Source organism: Marmota marmota, unplaced genomic scaffold (assembly GCF_001458135.2).
Source record: "Marmota marmota marmota unplaced genomic scaffold, marMar, whole genome shotgun sequence".
NCBI classification, from domain to species: domain Eukaryota; kingdom Metazoa; phylum Chordata; class Mammalia; order Rodentia; family Sciuridae; genus Marmota; species Marmota marmota.
Genome location: NW_025999949.1, coordinates 30789144 through 30813894, shown reverse-complemented (window position 1 = coordinate 30813894; position 24751 = coordinate 30789144). Strand labels below are relative to the sequence as shown.

The window sequence follows — 24751 nt, the reverse complement described above, 5'->3', positions numbered from 1 at the left end:
CAAGGAGTGCAGTTATCTTCTGTAAGGAGGGCGGGTGTGCAGGGTGGCAGCAGGGGCTCTAAGAGGAGGGAGGAGTCAGGCATGATGGTGCAAGCCTGTAATCCCAGCTGCTTGGGAGGCTGAGGCAGGACAATCTCAATTTGGGGCCAGCCTTGACAATTTAGCAAGAATCTGGAAATGTAGCACAATTGGAGTGTGACCCTGGGTTCAATGACCATACTGCCAAAAATAAAAATAAATAAAGAGGAGGCAGGCGGCCAACGTCTACTAAATATCTAGGTGCCAAGAATGATGCCATATGCCTTGTGACATTTATTTTAACCATTACTTGGAGATATTATCCTGATTTTATGTGTGAGGGAACAGAGAAGCAAAACTGTTGGTCAGTAGGCTCCATGTCGTTCTCTCAGCTAAGCAAGTGGCCAAGATGGATTTCACAATAAGTTTATTTGATTCCACAATCCAAATTCTCCCTATCACACTGCCATGGCTCAATCCAGGGTCATTCCCATTTGTTGAAATTGTAAGCACTGAACTTTTTCACGGAGATCTCTTGGCTGCTTCTTATCTGCTCTCTGGTGAACGTTAGTCATGAGAGCTCTTCTCAGGTTATACCAGACTTTAAAATGTTTCTATTTGTTGAACGAACGTTTACTATGCACCAAGAAATGCTTTATGTATACAAACTCAATTTATCCTGCCAATAACCCTGAGAGGCGGTTTATTACAGAGAATGTTTTTAGTTACAGGTGATTGAATCCCAAATCAAATTCGTTAAAGCTGAAATGAAAGAGAAGTGGTTTTATTTCCCAAGCAAATGAGTGAGCATGGTGCGATACAGGAGTCCCAGTGGGGTCATCAGGGACGTCTCCTTCTGGCCTCTCAGCTCTGCCTGTCTTAGCCTGGCTCCCTTTGCAGTGGGTCTGGAGACCCTGACTTCCCTCAGGACTCTGTCTTCCTGTTTCCCTTGGCCCCTTTCTCCAAGTAGGTTCTCTCCTTGTGGCAGACAAGATGGCTACAAAAACCCCAGCCTCTTCTCTGCCAAGGCAAGGGACCCCAGAATGAACACCAACACCACTTTTTGGCCTTCTGTGCAGTTGAAAAATACTGATATCTTGGGGGGGAGTTTGGTTATTGGTATTTTGGAATAATATAGGGTGTCTATTTTCAAAATAGTTTATGTCTTGAAATCAAATACTCAATTAGGTTAAAAAAAAAGAAAAGAAAGGGCTGGCTACAGTTTGGACAGGTCAACATATCAACTACGTGGTGGGTTAGCAAGCTTCCAAGTCTGTGTTGGCAAGGACTGAGTTCAAACACTTCCCACACCAGGAGACAAGGCACTGAGATTGAGACAGCACATCAGCATTGCCAAAGACTCCTGATGAAAAACTACTGGAAAATGCTTTTTTAGCAGTTGAAATTAACTTTAAAAAAATTGATATCTGTTTCTGCCAATTAAAAAAAAAAAATGTGGCTGGGCGTGGTGGTGCCTCAGCATCTTAGTGAGGCTGTAAGCAACCTAGTGAGATCCTGTCTCAAAATGAGAAATAAAAAGGGCTGGGGTTGTGGTTCAGTGGTTAAGTGCCCTTGAGTTCAATCCCTGGTACAAAAAAAAAAAGTGTTTGGAAGTTTTCCAAAGTTTTCAAACTAGAAAGAAATTGTTTTGAAGTTGAAGTAAATTATTTTTAGTCAACTTATGCCTCTTTTTGCTACACAAAAAAAGCAGGAAACAGCTGTTTCATTTGAGTGACTTTTTTACCCAAAATGTAGGCTCATGATTCAACGTTGTTTGAAACCCACCTTGGTTCGCAAAATTCACCTGAATATTTTTTAATTGGGACATCTGCCATCCTCATTTTCCTAATTTTTGTTTCACTCTCCAAAATTTCTAAAGATTCCAGCAAGCATTTATTTGCTGAGTGCCTGCTGTGTACCAGGCACTGACCCAGGTGCTGGGAATACAGAGGAGGACAAAATACAATCCTGTCCTACAAGGCGCTCTCTGTCCAGGGGGACCACAGGCAGCTGCGTGAACAGCCTTAACTGACTGTAACTAAAGAACATGTGCAGCAGGTGGAAAAGGAGGCGTAGTCCCAGAGTCTTCTCCTAATACCACCACTGCCTCCAGTACTACCTGGTGGAGCAAGATGCCCCTGGGCTGGTACCACTCCCAGGAAAAAGAGCCATATCAGAGACTGTGTGGCACCTCCTGCTGGGAGACCACAGTCAGCTTCTGGTCAGAGGACCTGTTGGGACACCTTGCCTTCATTAAACCCAGTGGCCACGAGCAGCAGTTACAGCCACCCAAGAAGAGGATGTCAACTGTGCCCCGAACAGCCTTCTTCCCACAGAAAGCTGGGAATTCAAAGGCCATTTCAAGTCTCAAGTAGAATTTATTTTGCTACACACTGGTGACTTGGCAATATAATTTTTTCACATTCTTGCCTATTTGATGTTCAACAATCTCATGAGCCAATGACCATATCCATAATTCTTTTCTACTTGTGACTTTCTCTCTACACTTAATTGCCGGTAACTTAAATTTATTGGCTTCAGTGGAAGAACCACATTTATAATCTCTTTCCTTTGAGCCATTTTGTTCAGCTGAAAATTGGTGCCACCTTAGTCAGTTCAAAGGGGCCATACCTTCTATAGGTCCTTGCTGCAAGGTTGAATTTTAATCAGCCTTTGTCACGGAAAGACCTTCCTGGGTTTATTTTTTATTGTTTGGAAAATAGAATCAATTACATCCTCTAGTCCTCAAATTATTGAGCCCTTCCCACTCCCTTTAATCTCTCTAAAGTGAACCATTTTTTTCCTAAGTTCGACTCTCTTTTAAAGTACTTCATTATGGGCATTGCATAGCAACTTATGCATGGGAGTGACATTCTATTTTTGACTTCTTTACCTGAAGTTACAACTCATTTAGTATATCGTCTATCTCCCCAAGGATCCCAGGTGATAGTTGCCTACATGTATGGCCACTAGATAGCATGGGTTGCCATTTTTCCATCCTTCAATAACTTTTTTTTTTTGTTCCCCATTCCTAAGTCCCAGATTTAATGCCACATGATTTAGCATTGGTAGCTAAATGATTTAATGACATGTGATTAGCTAGGGAAGCACTCAATGATAAGTCCCAATGGCTGTATCAGTCAATTTAGCTGGGGTAATGAGGGAATAACAAAAAACAAGTCCAAAATCTTTACAACAAAGAAGATGTATTCTCTCTCTTGTATTTGTGTTTTTTACAGGCTTTGTGCTCTTTATTTAGGACCCAAACTGAAGAAGTAGGCACTATCTGGGACATGCTGGCTTGTGGAAATTAAAGAAAAACAATGACATATGTTCCTCTGTGCTCTAGTTTGGATACTGAATGGCTCCGAAAGGTGCATGTGTTAAAGGCCTGGTCCCCAGGATGGCATTGTTATTATTGGGAGGTGCTGTGGACCTTTGGGGGGGGGGGGTGCTTGTGGAAGGTCCTTAGGTGTTTTGGTCAGCTGTGACCAAAAGACCTGACAAGAATAAGTTAGAGGAGGAAAAGTTTATCTGGGCTCATGGTTTCCGAGGTTTAATCCGTGGTTGGCTGACTCCATTGCTGTAGGCCCCAGGTGGGGCAGAAGGGCATGGCAGGGGGAAGCAGCTCAGGACATGACAGCCAGGAAGCAGAGAGAAATCGCTCCACTCATCAGGGACAAAATACAAACCTCAAAGCATGCCCCCAGTGACCAATTTCCTCCAAACACTCTACTTGCCTACATTACTGCCCAGTTAATCCATATCAGTGGATTAATCCAGTGATTAGGTTACAAGGCTCATCTAATCATTTCACCTCTTAACATTCTTGCATTGTCTCACACATGAGCTTTTGGGGACACTTCTTATCTAAACCACAAATTAGCTCATAGAGAGCTGAACTTCAAAGGGGATTGTGGGTACCTGGTTCTTCCTCATCCTTTTTTGCTCTTGGCTCACAAACTGAAAGGGTTTGTTCTACTCTTCCCACCACCACGTGCTGCCCTATAGGAGACTTAAGCTTTGAGGCCACTTGATCTTGGACTAGAACCTCCAGAAATGTGAGTCAAAATAGACCTTTTCCTCCTTATGTTATTCATCTCAGATGTTTTATTATAGTAACATGATTGCCTACCTAGAAATGATACAGTATTTCTCATCACATTCTATTGACCCAAACTAGTCACATCATCAAGACTGACTTCAGTGGGAAAAAAATATACTCTTCTCACAGGCAGGGCCCTTGGGAGTAGACTCACAATGAAGAACAGAGGATAATTTTTAGCAGCTAATACAATCTACCTGGTAATGTTATGATAAACATTTAACAACTTCTACATTTAACTACTTCTCTGGAGAATAGAAATCCTGATTGGTAGTGCTCACCAATGTCCATAGTGTAAGTACTGCCACCATGGCCAATTTCAAGCCGCCAATGTGATGTCATCGAATGCACAGTCACAGCTGGTGAGCCAGCAAGCAGGCTGCAGCTCAGTCCTGAACTACCCATTCTAAAGCAGTCACTTACTAAACACAAGCTGGCTGTGGCTGTCACAATATGAAGCACCTGCCGTCTTGCTGCAGCTGATGAAGGGAGAAGATGGTTACAGGACTCGCTGTCAACCTGCCTTGATCCCAAATGGAGCCTTTGCGGTAGGGATGAGGAGCAGACAACTCGAAATCAAGTCTTCACATTCTTTGCTATTCCTGCATTAATTGGCAAATTCAAGTGGAGAGTAAGGATGTGAGATTGAAATAAAAATAAGCTTTTTCCTCTATAAATAAGATTCAGTCCCAGGTTCCTCTTTTGCAGAGATGCTCATTAAGGAATTGGCTCTCCTCCAAGAAAAATAAAGTAGAAATCATTCAAAACCTTTTAATTCCAAATTATCCCTGATAGGAGGTGCTTGATGGGTATACCTCCCTCTTTTTGCATGTTTACAATTTTCCAATAAAAAGCTTGTTTAAAATATCCCTGAGTTTGGAATTGGCTCTTTACATACTTAGGTGATTTTTTAAAAAATAATACTTTTTAAGCTCATCAACATCATCCCTGTGGTGACACTGAGCAAGTCATTTATGTGCTCTGAATTTTTGTTTCTCCATCTATAGGAGGGTGTAGTAATCCTACCTTGCAAAACTGTTTGGAAGCTTAAATATTTTCCATGCATAAAGCACCATTAAAATGCCTCACATAGTGGCCACTCGATATATAATCATTAACACTCACTTCTGAGGACGCTGATTAGAAGTATCATGATTATTTCTGGGGCCCAGGACAAGAGGTTTTTAAGTTACTATTTAAAATGGTACAAGCCTCTAATTCAGCAACCTCAGAGTATTTGGCAGGAATAATTTGGCTGCTGATTTTGAGCACCTTTGACAGGAATGACCTTTGCGGGTCCCCTGGAAGCATGGATGTTACCCTAAAGAAACAAAACTTACCTAATTGTTAGTGCATCACGCCAATGGGCCTTGGTGTGGCTTAAATGACCGTGCCAGTAGAAAAAGTGAATGTTTGCCTCAGGGCAAAATGTGGCCTGCAGGGGATGGACCTGCATTCCATCCTGGGGAGAAGGGAGAGCTCAGCCAGCCCTGCTACAGTCGTTGATCCCAACTCTGAAGAAGTACCAAGAAGTCCCACCTCTGGCTCTGAAGTGCTTGGCAGGAGAGGAGGGTCATTCAAACACAGATGGTTGGCATAACACCGCCTGCCTCATGGGATCACGGGACAGACACTGCAAAATGGTCACTCAGGAAGTAGAGCCTGCCCTCTTCCTGGGGACAGGCATGGGTTCTTCCTGGGTTGCTGCGAACAGTCAAGATTATAATTTCAGAATTCTTTAAGCATCTTAACTTAAGGAAAATATTGATGCTGATAATGATAACAGTAAACACGGTGCCAGTTGCTGGGACTCTGTGTCCTTCTGTTTAAGTGTATGTGTGGAGGGGATGACTGCATCTGTGTACTGGGATTTTTTTGGTTTTTGTTTTTGTTGTTGCTGTTGTTACCAAGTATTAGCTCCTGGAACTGCACTAACAGTTTTCCTGAAGTGACACTCACAGAGCAAGGCCACCAAAGACTGAAAAGTGATGTCATAAAGACTAGCAGAGGCAGAGGCTCACTTTACAAAGAATTTATTGTTACAAGTTTGAGCAACTCCACAGATTTGGGTTTCAAATATGGTCATTTATTTTTCCAACTAATCCACAAGGAAAGTTTGATTCTATACCAAACACACACACTTTCACACATGCATGAGTGTGGGTGCACACACACACACACACATATTTTCAGTTATTTGTTGCCCATTTAATGATCCAAATGATCCAGATGTTCTGGTTGGATAGCAGCTTTCCCCCACAGATCCAAGCATCCTCTGAGATCCAAGTCTGACTATTCTCCCTGGGCAGTTGGTCCTGGGCTCACTCTGCTAAGGGCAGTTGAGGAAAACCTTAAAGAAGCCAACTTACTTTCTGGGGCCTCCTTAGTAAAAGAGGAAGGAAGATCTAGGAAGAAAAGGAAAAAAAAGCATTGCATAAGGATTATATTGACTGGGGCATACTAATATATAGGGCCGTTTGAGAGGAATAGCCCAATGTCATCTCCATGTAAAAATAAGAAGGATTTGGGGGACACCTTCACATTAAAAAAATGGCATAAAGTACAAAAAGCATAGGCTTTTTATCTTTGAATGAATCAGTTAACAGTTTTTTCTAAGCAATGAAGTTGTTTAATCCAGACTTTTGAACCATGCCTAAAATCTTGCAGATGCTCAACTGTTACATTTTAAAAAAAATAAATAGTAGTGATATCATTATAATAAGCACTTTGAAATATACACAAATATTTAGGTATAACTTTGTAGAATAAAATTCGTTTACAGTTTTGAGGTGACAATTGCTGAGCATTCCACTGATTTGCATCATCAAAGGTATAATCAGGATCATTTAAACTGCCCACATAGACACAGATGTGCCTGTACACGTCACTTAGGACTGTTGCCTATGTTTACCCAGTTTTTTTTTTTTAAGAGAGAGAGAGAGAGAGAATTTTTTTAATATTTATTTTTTAGTATTCGGCGGACATAACATCTTTGTTTATATGTGGTGCTGAGGATCGAACCCGGGCCGCATGCATGCCAGGCGAGCGTGCTACCGCTTGAGCCACATCTCCAGCCTGGTTGTCTATGTTTATGGAGGCTGAGTACTGTGCTGAGTATTGAGCCCGCCACTCACATATATTCCCAGGCAGATAGCCACCCCGCCCCCAGGGTTGTGCAGAGCACAGTGCACAGGTGGATACCTCATTTTAATACATCAGCATTAGACGGACATGAGGGCAAAAGGGCTGGTTCCCACTGTTCATCCAGGACTGACTGAGCTGGTCTGGTGAGGTGGGTAGATGTGGGTCCTCACTTCTCCACCTCTTCCCTCACTTCCTCCCCCTACAGGCTTCTGTTCTGACAAAGATGTTGACCTTAGCTATCAGGGGAGTGCTCACAAGTCAAGGGTGTGCCTATATCTCTATAGGAGCCCCAAGCAAACTCCCGGGCCTTTTCAATAATCCTGGAGCGGGAGAGTCCCTTAAGAAGGAGCCCTGTGTTCTTTCTCTGCACCTAATGAGGTACTTAACACACCCACACTGGCTTCCAGACCCAACTTTTTTGAGGATTGCCTTTTAAATACCAAAAGACAGCTCAGGTCCCATTAATGAACAATGTTGCCAATTCAAACAAGTTTTCTTATTTTAGTCTCCAAAAAGAAAAAGGAAAAGGAAAGAAGCCTCAGCTGGTTCTTCAGATCCCAAAGGCCAATTTTAAATGTCTTAGCCTTACGTGCTCAATGTTTATGTTCTTAAGATTAGTAACTTTGACTTCTGTTATGGATAAATGATTCTGCAAGAGAGAAGATGACCATGTAGCCTGACTTGTGCATATTTCCTGCATGAAATGCAATCACATTTCTTCATGGTGGCACAATGGAGCACTGGTTTCTTGGATCAATTGCAGAAGACTTTGCTTATGACCAAGCAGACAGGGGAAGAAGAGGAAGTTCTAAAGTGGTCATCATCGCCATCACCACCATCACATTGGCAGCAGCAGAACATATTACCTTATTGCCAAATCAGGTGCTCTTGTAATCAAATTCTGGCTTGGCTCATAGATGACAGTATGACGATGGCCCAGTCACTTCTACCTCTTAAGCTCTTATTTCCTTATATGCAGAATGTGGACAGTAGTGCTACTATATAAGGTTGTTAGGGACCAACTGACCAGAGTCAGTTAATGGAAAGTACTAAGCTCAGTCCCTGCACACGATAGCTTTGCAATGCTTCATTGCACCCTTTATTTTGTAGTTAAAGTGCCTACTTGATACTTGCATAATACTAGACATGGCATTATGAAGAATCCAAGAAATATAATAGCTTTGTTCCTTGGTGGAACTTACACTAATCCATTCAATAAACAATTATGAAGTGTCTATTATATACCGGGTGCTCCAGAGTTACATACATGAATGAGATAAGCCCAGATTCCTGGTCTCCAGAAGCTCACAAACTAGTGGAGAAGAAAAGATGGCACACACCATAAAACCGTTTGAACATATGAAGAGCTCCACCAGAGGCATGTAGTGAGGACCATTCTCACAGACCTAGAACGCAGAGATGAGAAACGCCAGAGCGGAGAACTAGGTAGGTGGGTTTGCGGGCACCAAGAACATTATGCCTGTGAGAGGCTGCACACTTCAACATGCAGGGAACAAGCAGCCCTTGCAGAAGTGGTGGGAGACAGGGCTGAAGAAACTGGCTGAGGAGGAGCACAGAGAGCCACTGAAGTCTGGTCTTCCTGAAGAGGCAGGAGAGGCCTAAGGAATTCCAAGGTGCATTTCTGCCTCTCAGGAAGGTCCCTCTGGTGTCTGAAATGTGGGGGAACTGGAGCTGGACAGGCCCACAATGGGACAGAGAGGCCAGTTAGGAGGCTTGGGAAGAGTATGGAGGAGAGATGAGTGCTTGAGCTAAGGCAGTGACCAAGCAGGTGCAGAACGTCTCCAGTTCATGGTGACCTCTGCAACAGAAGACTTTATGGCCCACGGAGACAGACAGAGGGAGTGTTTTTGTCAGCTTTTCTGCCTCTGTGACCAAAATACATGATAAGAACAACCTCAAGGAGGGAAAGTTTCTTTGGGGTTCATAGCTTCACAGATCTCAGTCCACAGATGGCTGACTCCGTTGCTCTGGGCCCCAGGTGAGGCAGCATGTCACAGGGAAGGACCCAGCAGACGAAAGTGGCTCAGCTCATAGTGGGGCCAGGAAGTAGAGGTTGTGGGGAATGAGCCACAGGTAAGGTGCATCCTTCCTCAGGGACCCACCTCCTCCAGCTACACTCCATCTGTCCACAGTTGCCACCCACTCCGTCCATTCAAACTCGGGTGCACTGATTAGGTTACAGCTCTTGTCATCTCATCCTCTCACCTCTGAACATCTGTGCATGAACAGGAGATTTTGAGGGACACTTCACAGCTAAACCATAACATGGAGACACGTAAAATCTGAGGATGACTCCAGGGTTGTGCTCCGGGCAGCTGGTGGTGCCATTAGCATGATGAGAAATGGCAGGACTAGATTTGGTGAGGACTCACACACACACACACACATGCAAACACAATATCAAGAGGGAGGACAATGCTAGATGTGAGAATACCACCGGGCTTTATAAAGATAACTGAGCTAAAGTAGACAGGGACAAACACTACCCATTCAGATTAAGTGAGCATGATTTGAAAATATTCCTCTTTGCATAATTTTCCCCCTTTTCCAGTAGCAACATCACTGACACATGTTGGGCAAGCTGTCCATTATTTCATCCTAACAAACTCTGATCATCTCTGATCCTAGGTCCTTGGTGGAAGCTGCTTCTCAATGGATTTCCCACTTATCACATTGCCCAGTATCTACTGCACTACCATAGTCATTTTTCATTGTCGACAGTATCACCGAGTAGGTGCATTCTATTTGTTTATTTGTTTTTAATTTCTATTTATTTATTTTACAGTGCCGAGGATGGAACCCAGGGCCTCACACATTACTTTTATCGCTGAGCTATGCCCCCATCCATTTCTGGTGCATTTTAGAATAGTCCAAGACTTACTGGGAATCCAACTTCCTATAAATTCTTGGTTCTGCAATATAAGCAAGGTAAAGTCTATCCCTAAGAACCTTATAAAATGGGGAGCCCACTCAGCTATTCAGTAGCTATTGGGTTTTAAAAAAATTAACTTAAAGTTTGATATTTTGTTTTTTTAAAAAAATATTTATTTTTTAGTTGTAGTTGGACACAATATCTTTATTTTATTTTTATGTGGTGCAGAGGATCGAACCCAGAGCCTCCTAAATGCTAGGCCAGCACTCTACCACTGAGCCACAATCCCAGCCCCAAGTTTGATACTTTGTACTTTGGTTTATTTTTGATGGTGGGGGGACTAAACTCAGGGCCTCATGCATGCTAGGCAAGCTACATTCCCAGCCTCAATAACCAGTTGTGGAGAGGTATTGTGGTAGTGAGGAATAGGCCAGACATGCTGGACCTAGACGCGGTTCCTTACAGAGTGTTACGGTCTGATGGGGAAGGCAAACAGATGAAGACTTAGAAGAATGAGTAATAATGTATATTGGACCATAGGCTCAACAACTCCATATATGGACATTCAGAGCAGCTTTCTGTAGGTGATTTGTGCATGAGGAACACTGTCCAGAGGGCCTTCCCAAGTGCTCTGAGAAAGGGATTAATTCATTCCAATCATGTAGCTCTAGCCGGGCTTTCTGGAAGAGACTGCCTTCAAGCTGAAACTTGAAATGGTCATAGGAGAAACACTGGAGAAGAAATGAGGAAATCTCAGGATCTGCGGAGGTTCTGCACCAAGATCAGTTTTAGGTTTAGAGCTACAAGACAGAGACAGACATACTTTTTAAAAAAGTTAACAGCAAATCTAGAGATAAATAGTACTCTAATGGTTAATAAATACCCAGAGGCAGTAAAAGATTAAGAGAGAAAATAGGAGAGAGGGCTGGAAGCCCAAGTTTGAGCAATGAGGAGACCACCAGGGTCAAACCCTAAGGTGCCTGCCTGTGTAGCTCCGAGGTCATAGGCCCCTTGCTGGCTGGGAAGGCCTTCCTGCCTACTGGAGACACCAGGTAAATGTCATGTTGCCTTACACCATGAAGCTTCTTGATATTGTGTTTATACTTTAACTTAACTTCCGAAGAAACTTAGGTGCCACTAGGAAACTGAGGAAAATGCCATTCTGCCATTTATGCAGATGCAAATTCAGAAGTCTTAAATAACTGAGCCCCAAGAGTCGCACCATGGCTGTCCACCCCTTACATACAGTTTTAAACCTTTGCTGGATGTGGGGGAACTCTTTAAAGGAGGGTTTCCCACAATATTTTATTTTCCCCTGCCCAGCAACCTTATACTGTAGCACTGCTGTCCACATTCTGCAATCAGAGCTTAAGGAGAAGTGACCTGGCCCGGGTCATACTGTCAGTTGTGGGCTGAGCCAGAGTTTGATTACAGGAACACCTGATTTGACAATAAGGTAACATGTTCTGCTGCTGCCAATGTGATAGTGGCCGATGATGACCACTTTTGTATCCCCTCTTCTTTCCCTGCCTGCTTGGTCATAAGCAAGCATTTGATCCAAGACACCAGTGCTCCGCTCCATTGTGCCAAAAGGGGACGAAGGGCACTGAACTTGAACCCTGGGTCTCTGCCACTACTCGACCTTGAAAAAGTCATTTAATGCTTTGATCTCTCAGTCCTGTGCCCCCATTTCAAAAAACCGAGGTTGTGGGCTCCATAATAGCTGCTAGGTATTTATAGTCTACCATAAGCCAGATGAGGCTCTTTTAATCCTTACAACCACCGCGGCAGATTTTTACTAACCCATTTTACTCCAGACATTCAGTTCAGAGTGTTAAAGTAACATGCCCAAGGTCACACAGCAAAATAGTGGAGGACAGATTCCATTCCAAGACTTCCAGACTCTAAAAATCGACGTCGCCCCAGTGTGCCAGCCGGCAACCTTCCCAGACACCGGACCCCAGCTACGCTCAACTACAACAACGCCTCCTGCTCCTCTTTCCCAAACTTGGGTCCGGCGGACCCTTTTCGTTATCGAGCATGCTCAGTCGCTCAGGAAGAGTTTTCGCTCGGTCGCGGGAAATTTTTCACGCTGCCCTGGCCCCCTAGCCTGCCCCGCCCACGGCTCCAGTCCTCTGGATTGGTCCGATTCTGGGAGGCGGCGAGGAGCGGGGAGGGAGCAGGCCCATTACTTCCCCGCCTCGTTTTCGGGGCGCGCGCTCCGAGCGTGCGTGCGTGCGTGCGCGCGTGCGAGTGGGCACGTGAGAGCCTGGAACGTGCAGAATGGGAGGGGACAGGAAATGGAAGCGGAGGGCGGGGACTGCCNAGCGTTGCCATGCCAGTGTGCAGTGTTTGTTGCCTGCGGTTATTTTAGGACTAAGTGGTTTTCTGAAAAGTTACTTGGGAGAGAGGAAGCCGCCCGGATCGTCAGGAGCCCCTTCCCTGGTGTGTGCAGGAAATGGGTTGATCTTTCCCACGGGCGCACAGCCGAATCGATGCCCGGTGGACTTTAAAAATAAATGCGGCACCCCGAAGCCCGGAGCAGCGAGGTGACGCCTGCGTGACGGGTTTCAGGTGTCAGACTCCGTGTGCGCGGAGAAAAATAGAAGTGGGGCACCGAAGTACTTGATATGCTCAAGCTGTCTTCGTTTTGCCAGGAGCTTGGAGCCCGTCGGAGTGGAGCTGGTTAAAGATGCCTGGGTTAGGTAATCACGTTGACCCCGGGCCACCTACCAAAGTCACTCCGAAGACTGCTACCAGCCAGAACCTTGCAGGTTGGGAATAAACGGTGCTTTGGCTGATGGTTTGTCTTTTTTAGTCTTCCACGACCATACGTTTGCAACCTGTTTACGGGACGATAGAATGGATTGTCTATAGTTAAAACTACTCTCCACAAAATTACTTGGCCATGATCAGGCACTAGCTCCGACCTACCGAGTGTCTATGTCTGAACTCTGTGTGGAAATTTCCAATATAATAGTTTCAAGTTGATGTGGGATTTTTTTTTTCCAGCATAAGTCTAGTGTAAGCAGATACCAAGTGGGTAAAATTTAAATCTCATCCAAGAAAGCTTCCTGGTTTGTGAGAGGTGCAGAAGGTGGTAGTGGAGGAAATGCCCGAAGGACAAGAGATGGCAGCTGGCAGACTCAGCATGCACAAACTTGCTCCTCACCCCTAAGCATTTCTGATACGTGGGTGCTTCATCTGTTGATTATGGATCTTTGGTTGGTTGTCACTTTTTTAAAAAGTTCTCTCAACCGAGGACCCTCACTTTGAAATTGAGTCTTTGTGGCATGTAGCCAGGGTAGGTTTCCAGTACATGATGTAAGGGGAGATTCCTTGGGAATCTTGTTAATTCTTTCGATGCACTCACTTTTGTAACTGGTCCTGTTCTTTTAGATCTCTTTTACATTTTGGGCCCATTGGTCATTACTGACATATGTCAGTATACAGTCTTGTAATGGATGCTTAGTTGTAGTAACCTTTTTTCTTGTGACATATAAATAAATTTGTGTTTTTCTTCTTTCCATTTCTCTTAAAGGAAACTGTAGAATTGGGCAGATCAGCACTTACTCAGCATATCCCCCTCCTGTAGGTCTTGTTGACCTTGGTGGCATCCTGGAGGTCATGTATTCATGGAGATAAACAGTTCTTGAACAGTTTACTCCAGCTGATAAAAGACAAATGGGAAAATGACGTGACAAATGCATATCTTGATTTGTTTTGAAAATCATTTTTACTCAGCATTTATTGCAATCTCTGCCAAAAATATCCTTTGGTAATTTTTTTTGGAAATCTATTTCTAGTTCACACTTAAAAATCAATTTAGTTTTCAACTTTTTGTATTGTTTGTATATTCTGTCATGGAAACAATTGGTTTGGGGGGGTGACATTGTAGAGCTTCCTTCAGGGGTAATAGGACAGTTGTGCTGGGGTGAATTTTTTGGCTTATGAAAGCAGCTGTGCTCTAAGATATTTGATATTTAAAGTTTAAAGTTACAAAACAATTAGCGGTTAAATGAAAATTTCACAAAAGAGAGTCAGTAAAAGGTACTGTCAAATAATCCCTTTATATGGTACTTATCAAAGTTTGTTTGATTTATGAAAAATCAGTTGGCATACAATTTAGGGACCAACTTTTGATGTATTTAGGGGTTATCAGTGTGTTCCTTAAATTGTTCCTTCCCTAAAATCATCTAGGGGCAAAGCAATATTGCCCCATATTTATACATTACCTATTAATGTTTTAACTGAATGCAAAATTTGTCATCTGATTTATGCCGTACTATTTAAGGAGTACACTGAAACCTAATTAAAATACTTTTCAGCATTGAGTAAAATTTTATGGTCAGGTTTGTCGGGAATCCCATCTAAGGTAGTGTACTTACTGTGGTATCAAAGGCCTTCTTGTCAGACACTCCCCAGGACTGTGATCCTGCAGCAGAGGCCAACCAGTGGTTATACCCAGACTTCAGCAAAATCAAAATAAATAGATTTGGTCAAAAGTCCACAGCAGTAAAAACCGTTACCTTGAAATTTTCTCTAGGTGCAAATTCTTCAGAATTAAAGGCTTGATTTTTTCCTAAGCGGCAATTCTATTTGGGTCACTTGAGAAAAAGGCCATTTTGATGAAAGGACAAGGACTGAATACTCTTTTAAACTTTCAAGGGACCTTTTTTTTTTTTCCTTTTTGTGAGAGTTTGTTGCGTTCATTTGGAGTTACAGGAGGTATTGGATAATGTACTTGGGGAGTTTAATTCGGATATATTTTGCTTTGGTTATGTTAAAAAAAAAAAAAGGAACTTGAGCCAATGTGAATAGAACTTACTTATGGGTTAACTTACACTTTATGTTGGGATAAGGAGGAAAAAAGAGAAGTGGCCACAAAGTTTACTAAAAGATAACTAATCACGTTTGGTTTGTTTTATACTATTCATGCCTCCCTTGGGTAAGAGTGATACCCTTATCACCTTTCAATTGTAGAGAAATTTTGTTTTTAGAGAAGGGATTTGAAAAATAAAGAGCCCAGCATGCAAGCATAGAAGTGTTAGAAGTGTCTTTAGAGTGCTTAATGGTATTTTGTTATTGTACCTTAGATAGAAAGTAAGGTGTTAATGCTGAAGTTGAATCTAGGGTCCAACTTCAGGATACTGGGCACAGCTTTATTCTTCTTAGCATAATTGAATATTATGAAAACTGAAGGAACAGCTTGAATGATGCCATTGATTTTCAGGGCAGGCTTTCCATTTCTCAAGTGAACAAACATGAAAAATGAAGATTGAAGACACTATGATATTAAAAGGAATATTTAAATTTTTTTTAAGTCTGGATTTTCAAAGGATTGTAAATTTCAGAGCAGAATGAGGTAAAAGAAATACATTCCATTGGATTTATGGCTAATAAGGGTATGAAATTTAAATTTTTAAAATACATATAAATAAAGTAAGCATATTACTGCATCTTTTAAAAACAATTGTGTCATAATATGGAAGTAGAGGTAATTATTAGAAATTTTAATTAAAAGTTAAGGATGACTTATGTTCTCAATTTCATTGTTTAATCCAGTGTCACTTTTAAGATAGCATGTAATTTTTCTGTTCCCAGAGTTTTTTCCTATAATATGCAATCAAAGGTTCAAGGCACTTTATGTAAACTAAGGTTTTAAATAATATTCACTAGAGTTCTTAAGAATAAAGTATTATCTAATACTAGTGTGTGTTAAGTCCACTATATGGAATTTTCTGAAAGCTTAAACTTTGTAATTTACAGAAACTTAAGTAATAGATTTTAAAAATAAGAAAGGATGAGTTCAGAGATGGAGTCATGGGTGATCTCGTAAATTGTATTTTCTTTTTTTCCTTGCAGGGTTTTCTTTCACTATTACATGTTCATGTTTTCCAGACTCCACTAATGCTAGTATTAAGCACTGGGTCATGTTATCTATAATAGCAGTACAAAGTTCATTTGAAAAAAACTGTCCTCTTTATTTTCTCCCAACTATTGTCTCTGGGACAGTGTCTAAATTTTAGTTACTGAATGTAGTTTAATCAGAAACTACTCTAAATAGAAAAGTTTTTGCAATTTCCACAAATTAGGAAAGATGTAAATTAACCTTCAGGTAACTAGTGAACATTTTTTGTTATGTGGGATATTTAGGCACAGTTTGTATAAATTTGTATCTTTTTAACTATTGTTAGTATTTATGGTATTAACTTTATGTGATATTGTTAAAATCAGCATAGTAGGCATATAGTCTCTTTTAAAAAAAATTGATTTGCCTATGGAATGGTTTTCAAAAGGACCAAAAAAAAACTTAAACAGACAAGCAAAGGAAATTTAACTCTAAAACTTTCTAATTAAATATATAGATAAGTGTGTGGTATTGGTATTGGTATTGGTATTGTTTTAGTTTTAATTTTATATATGAGCTTTTTTAAACTTTATTTCTCTGCAGAACTACTTTCAAGTGTATTTTCATTTGATTTATAAACAGAAACTTATCTAAAAGAAAAAGTTATTTTGTGTTAATGATTATATGATAGTTCTCAGACTTTTATATTTGAAAAGACTATGAATGAGTAATTTATTAAGCTGTTTGCCTGACATGACTAATATGATTGGAACATATGATATAATTTATTTTTACTATAATGTAGAGAGGTATCTTTATCCCAAACAGATTTATAATGGACTCCTTCACTAATTTTGTAAATTTAGGAAGTCTGGAGTATGCTCAGATATTTGGGTGATAAATTTTTGACGGTGTAAATATATAAAAATGGTATTTTTCTTACAATAGCATTTATGTTGCTTCAAAGTAAGACCATTTCTTAAGTATGTCTTTAAATAAGTACATATATGATACAAATAGGTCAAATGATTGTTGAAGGATTTATTTTTTATCTTATGCTTCTCTCCCCTTTCCCTTTTAATAGTTGTCAGTGGTGGTCGTTAGCCATATACTACAGGAGAACTTATGGCAGAGTGATCCAGGTGGTCACTGTTTTCTGATGTTTTATCTGGTAGAGAAAAGCAATGATAACTCTGAGATTATGCTGTAATTCTTAATATGTCTTGAACATTGTTTTGAATGTTTGTTTTCAATTTACTACTTAAAAAAATGGATGACATTTTTAAAATCCTTTAGTCTTTTTAAGTGAGTATGTTCCCCACAAATGTTAGTACAAGAAGAGGACAGAAAGTTCATGGGGATTAGATTAGATTGTATGTGGGTATAATTGTTTTGATGTAAAACATGTTGAGTAAATTCATTGATGTGGGATTATAACGTAGCTTCCTTTACTGTAGAATCAAGAACAATAAATTATTAGGAGAGGCATATCCATATCTTTATTTGGTTTCACTTGTTGCTGGGAATACATTAGGTAGCTATAAGTAAGATATGCAGTTTTCACACTGATGGTCATTTTTAGTGATCACATTTTATATTTTAGTTACAAATTTTATAAGGTGAGAACACATGCCCAAGCTGTAAGGAGGGAAGGATTTTTAGACACAAAATCATTGTTAAGAAAGTCCAAGTCTACTAACCTTGAAAACTTCTGCCAATTATAATCATTTTGCATCTTCTAGCACTGTGCCAGTTTTCAATATCCTCTAGCCACAAATACATTAGTATTTGTCCAACTAGGAATTGTCATATTTGGGTTAGAAACTGTGATCACTTACAGTTTTAAATCAAGAATGGACAAGCTGACACCTATCTTTATCTCCCTTTTTCTGTATCATTTTTTATATATGCTTATATTATTTTAGTAGCATTATACATGCTGATTATATTATTTTTGTAGTAGTATATGCTTTGTTCTATATATGGCTAGTTCTGTAACTGATGAAAAACTACTAGAATGAATGTTTGCACCTGAGAAGTTAGATTTGTAGTGAGAGGCATGAAGTGGGGAGAACATTTGTGTAGATTTATTAATTTTTCTTCTAAAACATTGGTTTTGAAACTGTTCTATAAAGTGTTCTTCTGGTCAAGCAGGTTCACTCCAATTTGAAACAGTGCAGTTGTACTTTAATTTTAAAGGTGCAAATTTGTGATTCACTTGAAAGCAGGATTCTTTTTAAAATGTGATAACATTTGATCCCATCCCTTTCCTGCTTAAATCCTTATAGTGCTTTATTATCATCATGACTCATTAGACTTTTCTTTCTCTGGCTCCAGTTTCATTCTCCTCTTCATCACATTCTCTTCCTTGCTGTGCAAACCCTGCATTCTAGTCCTACTTAAATTGCTTATGTTCTCTGAGAGGAAAGAATGCATGTGAAGCTACTGCTGCACATGAAGCTGCCACCACACTCGATGGAACTATGTAGATCTCTGTTCCTGGGAATCTTGGTCATATCCCCATAAAAGCTCTTATTACATTGTTCTGTAACTGTGGCCTGCCTTGAGAGCCTAGACAATCTAATTTATCCTGTCACTGTATTACTTGGTGCTGTTCATTCAGTATTTAGGTGTCTATTGAATTATTGCATTTACCATTTGAGAAGTAGTAGAATTATTATAATGCACACTCATGTGAATGAAACATCCCACACCCTGTGCAAAGGATTTTTTGGCAAGTGTCAGGAATTATGCTAAATATGTAAAAGGCACTTGGTTACATTTATGCAACTTTGTATAAATAAAGCCAACAGATTTATTATTTGGAAAAACCAAGTTAGATACTAGTGGCTTAAGAGATGTCCCTAATTCTGTCATCTAAACTTAAAAACTGAACATGAAAGCATTTTAATAATTCCATACATCTTGACTGCCTGTGAAAATACTTTTTCATATGTAATTAAAGCTAACAAACTCAAAAGGGTCTTCAGGTGTCAAGGTATATAATGTACTCAACTAAAAAAGTTAAAGAATGGTCCTTGGAGCTATTCTGCTGAATTCGTCTAACTCATCTGCCTTTAATAGCTGTGTGATCTTGGGCAAGTTACTTGATAATTCTGTACCTCCTTTTTCTCAGCCATAAATTAAAGATGATAATATTACTTTACATGGTTGTGGTGAAGAATATGCCTGAGCTAATGCATGTTAAATACTTAAAAAGAATGGCTGACATAAAAAATACTTCATACATGTTAATTATAATTAATTTAAAGTGATTTATTATTTAAACATAAATACTTAATGTGCATGATTTCTGTCTTGTAAAGATAATTGCTTGAATGTGTGACTATCTGATTTAAAAGAAATTTAACATTTTTGCTAACAGTTCCCTCTTATCAGAGGTTTTACTTTCCTTGGTTTCTGTTTCCCGTAGTTAGCCGCAATCTGAAAGTAATAAATAGAAAATTTCAGAAATAAACAATTAATGAGTTTTGAGTTGTGTAACATTTTTGAGTATTGCATAATGAAATCTTGTATTTTCCCACCCAGGACATGGATCATCCTTTTGTTCAGTGTGTCCATGCTGTATATACTACCTGCCTAATAGTTACTTACTAGAGTCTGGGTTATCAGAACAACTGTGGTAGTATTCCAGTGCTGCTTTGTTCAAGTAAATGTACAGCAGCCAGATGCTGTGTAACTCACTCCATCTTATGTCAACATTGTATTATCTCACATCTTAAGACAAAGAAGGGAGTGAGTACAATAAGGCATTTTGAGAGAGGCCACATTGATATAACTTAGAATATGTTGTTATATTGTTCTATTTTATTACTGGTTATTGGTTGATTTCTTACTGTGCCTAATTTATAAATTAAACTCTTAGGTTTCTACATACAGGAAAAAGATTATGTAAATTTTGGTAATATCTATGGTTTCAGGCATCTACTGGGGATCTTGAAATGTGTTCCCTGAGGATAAGGAGAGTACTACTATTTTTACCATGGCTTTAAACTGGCAACTGTTTGAGCACAAAGTGTATCTTTTCTGACTCCGTAGAATATGGATTGTACCTGTTGAATGGATTGACATGGGAGATTTGAAAGTGTTTGAATTCTGCAGCATAACATTGTGTTCCCCTCACCTGTGCAGTTCTTGATAGTGCCTACAAGAGAGCATGGAGAAGAAACAGTATAGGACTGGTAACGAGTTATTAAGCCTTAACCTGTACCAAGTATGTCCTAAACTTCTATAGAGGATACTGTTCAACTTTTTTTCTTTTTTAATTTTTTTCTTTTGGTTTGATTTTTTTTTTTAGAGGCATTGGCAAACTCATTTTTATAAGTCCATGAATCTGACTTTGTTTTAATTTTTTTCTTAAATACACACACACACACACATGAATCTGTATGTATACCTGCAGTGAACTAAGCAGGTAGGGCTTTAGTAATTTGTGCCAGGAACTGTGTACTATGAAATTCTATTAAATATGTGTATTTTATGCAAAGAAAAAAGGAAATTTGTTTTCCAAGGTATTTTATAAAGAGGGATTATTCATTTCTTCTTATAACAAATAATATTCAATCTGCCTTTAAAACTGCTTTGACTTTCTCTTATGTAACAATTTAAATATAATGAAGAGTTGTTGGGTGGCTTAAATTTCCAATTTACATAATAATTGTACATATTTAGGGTGTCCAGTGTTAGCTTGATAGATATAAACAATGTGTAATGATCAAGTTGAATAACCTTTTAAAAACATTTCAGTAAAAGAAGGAATTTTGCAGGTTAATGTTCAGTGTCCACAATGCTAGCTGAAAGTGAGTTGAGGACAAGGAGCTGGGTTATAAGTATACACCAGGCACTTACCCATTCTATGCTGCTTACAACCTACTGGGGAGTTCAGACTATTTATAAAATATATGGGAACTTGCAAGCTGTGAAAGAGACTAGAAAGGTGCTGGACCTTGAATAGTGTAAGGGAATAAAGTAAGACATTACTGAGTGAACATTTTTTTAATGACAGTGGCATGTGATAATGATAGTCCACCATGGGAAAATTTAATGGTAGTACAAGCTGATCACAACTGGGGTATTATCTTAAGAGTACTAGTTCTTAACATCAGCATATTTTTTCTTTCAACTGCCGTTTTGCACCTCTTCTGACAATGATAGGAGTTGGGTCATACTAGGAAAAACAGTTTCTAGAATAACTACAGTTTTGACCAAGCCTGTTTCCTCTTTAAAACCTAAGACAGTATGTTTGTGTTTAATGTTATTAGCCTTAAAACTTTATTTCCCTTCCTCAGCAAGCCTTTAGTTAAAGTTTGCAAGGCCAAACAACTTCTTGTTTTACTTCTGACCTCTGTTCTTGTTCTGTGTAGATGTTATTGTTTTTATTTAATGAGAAAAAATACATGCTGTTGGAGCATTTTGAAACTCCTCAAGAATGTTTGGTTACAAAAGAAATGATTTAGATTTATAGAACTCAAACCCTCGTAGCATTTCTAACCATGTTTTCCACCAACCTTGTTTTAAGTTTTGAAATAGCCTCTCATTGAGCTAAACCTATTTCTCTTCTACTTTTACTTACTAATCCTTAGCAATCTAGGGCTATATGTTTGAAAGTTACTATTCTTATTTATAATAAATCTTAGAGTATATGAAAATGATTATGAATCCAACTTGAGTCTTCTTTTTTGCCAAACTAAAAGGGTAAACCCCTAATTTTTCAAACCACATGCACATGACATGATTTACAGACCTTCCCCCATCCACATCTCTGAACTTATGACAATGTGTGTTTGTCAGTACCTCTTAAAATATAGTGTTCAGAACTGAACTGACTACTTCAGATGTGGTCTGATCATTGCTGAATACAATGGAGCTATTATCTAGGTACTGTACTTCTATTAATGCAGTCTGAAATTTGCATTACATTTTTTTGGCAGTAATATTACCCTTTGATCACATTGAGCCCATGGTCAACTAAAACCTAGTCTCTTGTTCACGTGAAATGCTTTAATCTAATCTTTCTCATTCTTTACTTGCCAGTTGATGGTTTGAAAGTAAGTGCAGGATATTATGTGTAGTGTTACTATAAAAGTTTAAATGAGTTTATCAAATTTCATCCCATTTGTCTATCTGGAGATATCACTAACATTTGTATAAAACAGCGTAGTTTCCATGGTGCTTTCACATCAGTTTTTTGTTGTTGTGGTTTTTAATCTTTACAACGACCATCTGGGAATCAGAAGAGAAAAATGACTTTCCACCAAGTCAGGAATTAGCAAATGTAGTACTTTATCACAGGTTCTTTGATTCCAGATTCCATGGTCACTCCATCACTGTTCATGTATTCAGTACACATTTAGTGTGTCTGTTACTATGTGGTAGGCACCGTGTGTGGCTGGTGCATCAGTGAGCAGTCTCGTGGTCTTTGGCCTGACATAATTATAACCAGTTATAAACATATTTTATGAGGAATGCACAGTGGTCAAGCATATTATTATTCAGACATATTGTTCCTCTTCCTACCAGGGTCTTCTTAATGTGATCATACTTTCTACTCTGTTAGCCTCAGGTTTGGCCAGTTGACTTTCCTTAATCAATAAAGTGTTAGAGGAAGTAACATGTCCTGTGTATCAGCAGATGTTTTCCATCTTGTGGTTCTGCCAGTGGCCCTTGTCCCTCTGTCCTGGAACCAGCATGCCTTAGCTAAGTCTGGGTCACCAAGTGATGGAGAAGAGCTCAAGCCAGTTCATGACAAAATGTGAGAAATGAACACTTGTGTTCTAAGTGACCATGATTTAGGACCATTTGTTACCATAAAATAATATAATCCGGAGAGGCTGGCATCATTCATGGTGCTATGTAAATATTAATAATACTTAGGTGTTGTCCTGGAGAAGCTTGCAGACTTGGTGGATGTCTTTTAAATATCTGTGGGTTTGGGGGAGTTGAGAAAGGGGAGAGTATATTATGAAAGAGTCTTTGAAGTGGAAGATTTTTAAAATATCTCACTGTGGTTTTTACTTTTTTTTTTTTTGCACATTTTTAATTGTGCATTATAGTTGTGTATACTGATGGGATTTATTGTCACATATTTTACATGCACACAATATAATGATATAATTTGGCCAGTATCACTCCCCAGCATTTCCCCCCTCCCTCCTTGCCTCCTGCCCCTTGGTCCCTTTTCTCTACTGCTCTTCCTTTGATTTTTAGGAGATCCACCCCTGAAGTGGAGGATCTTTCCTTACTTTCATCTTGCCTGCAGGGTGAATCAGTCACTGATTTAATGTCTGGGTCTCTGATCCAGTTTACTCAGTGTCACAACCTCTTATCCAAAAATTGTTAAGCATACCCTCCTTCAAATCACCTTTTATTTTTTATCTTTTATTGATTTTATTTTTTTTTTATAAATACACAACAGTAGTGGAATGCATTACAATTCTTATTACACATATAGAGCACAATTTTTTTGTATCTCTGTATATAAATCACCTTTTAAAAACAAATGTTTAAGTGGACGTACAGAACACGTATTAGAAGTATCCTTCATAAATCAACATTCACTAGGTAAGCTAGAAATCTGACCAGTTGAACTATTTCTCCAGCATGTCAAAAACAAACAAAAAACAAACCCCATGAGGTCTTAGATTCTAGAATGTTGCCTGTGAACCTTCAAATATCCTATTGCCACATCTGTGTATGCATCTCACTGTGGGATTTTGAGAAATCAAGCCTAGCCTGGAATTCTGCAAGAAATGTATGTTCTTTCCCTGAGAAGTCAAGGAATATGTGGCTCTGGTCAGTTTTGAAACCTTTCAAATAATTACATGTGAAATGTTACATAAGTATTACATTGTTTGTGGCCTCTAGTTTTCATCAGATTATCAAATGAAATCATAACACTCGCGGGAGGCTACCATACCTACTGTAGAGTGAGACTTAGAAGCAGAAGCAGAATCTGAAGAGTGCCGGTGTTCAGCAGACCTGCGGAACAGGAGCCAGAAAGCAGTCAGAAAGACTCAAGGACCAGGCACAGATACAGTGCCAGAGAAACTAGTTCCTTGTTGCTTGAGTTTTTGTTTGTATGTGTGTTTGGTAAACCTGGAAATTCTCTGCACTCCTTTATGATTCCTTGGAAATAACCAAATTTGCAAATACAATTGATAGCTATAAACATGAATTTAAAGCATTTCCTCCCTTATCATCTCCTTCCTACCTTGGACTTCAGTTTCTTTTTTATTTCCTCATTATCCTTCCCAGATTAACATCATTCGTCTAATTTAAAAAATAACTGACTCAAGGCTAGGCACAGTGGTGCATTCTTATAATCCCAGTGGCTCAGGAGGCAGAGGCAGGAGTTCAAAGCCAGCCTCAGCAAAAGGAAGGCACTAAGCAACTCAGTGCGACCCTGTCTCTAATAAAATACAAAATAAGGCTAGGGATGTGGCTCAGGGGTCAAGTGCCACTGAGTTTAATCCCTTGTACCCAATAAATAAATAAATAATAACTGACTCAAGGTAGAATGAAACAGTTCTTTAGGTTATCTGTTGATAATCTTGTCCTAAGAATGTAACTTGGCTATTGGTTTTCTTCTTGTTGAAAATACATTTTTAAATTATTTTATTTTTCTTAATATTTTTGACAAGTCTATTTTTTCTTTAAACAGCTTTATTGACATGTAAGGGTTACATGATAAACAGCATGTATTGAATATTGCACAGTTGGA

General features: G+C 39.5%; 1 long non-coding RNA gene across 1 annotated transcript; it reads right to left on the bottom strand.

The window, feature by feature from the left end:
• Positions 1-45: 45 nt before the first annotated feature.
• On the bottom strand, positions 46-14640 carry LOC107142944. The gene is made up of 3 exons (XR_007347258.1): positions 14549-14640; positions 12482-13830; positions 46-56 (listed from the first exon to the last, which is right to left on the bottom strand). It is a non-coding gene; the product is annotated as an uncharacterized LOC107142944 (long non-coding RNA).
• Positions 14641-24751: the final 10111 nt, after the last annotated feature.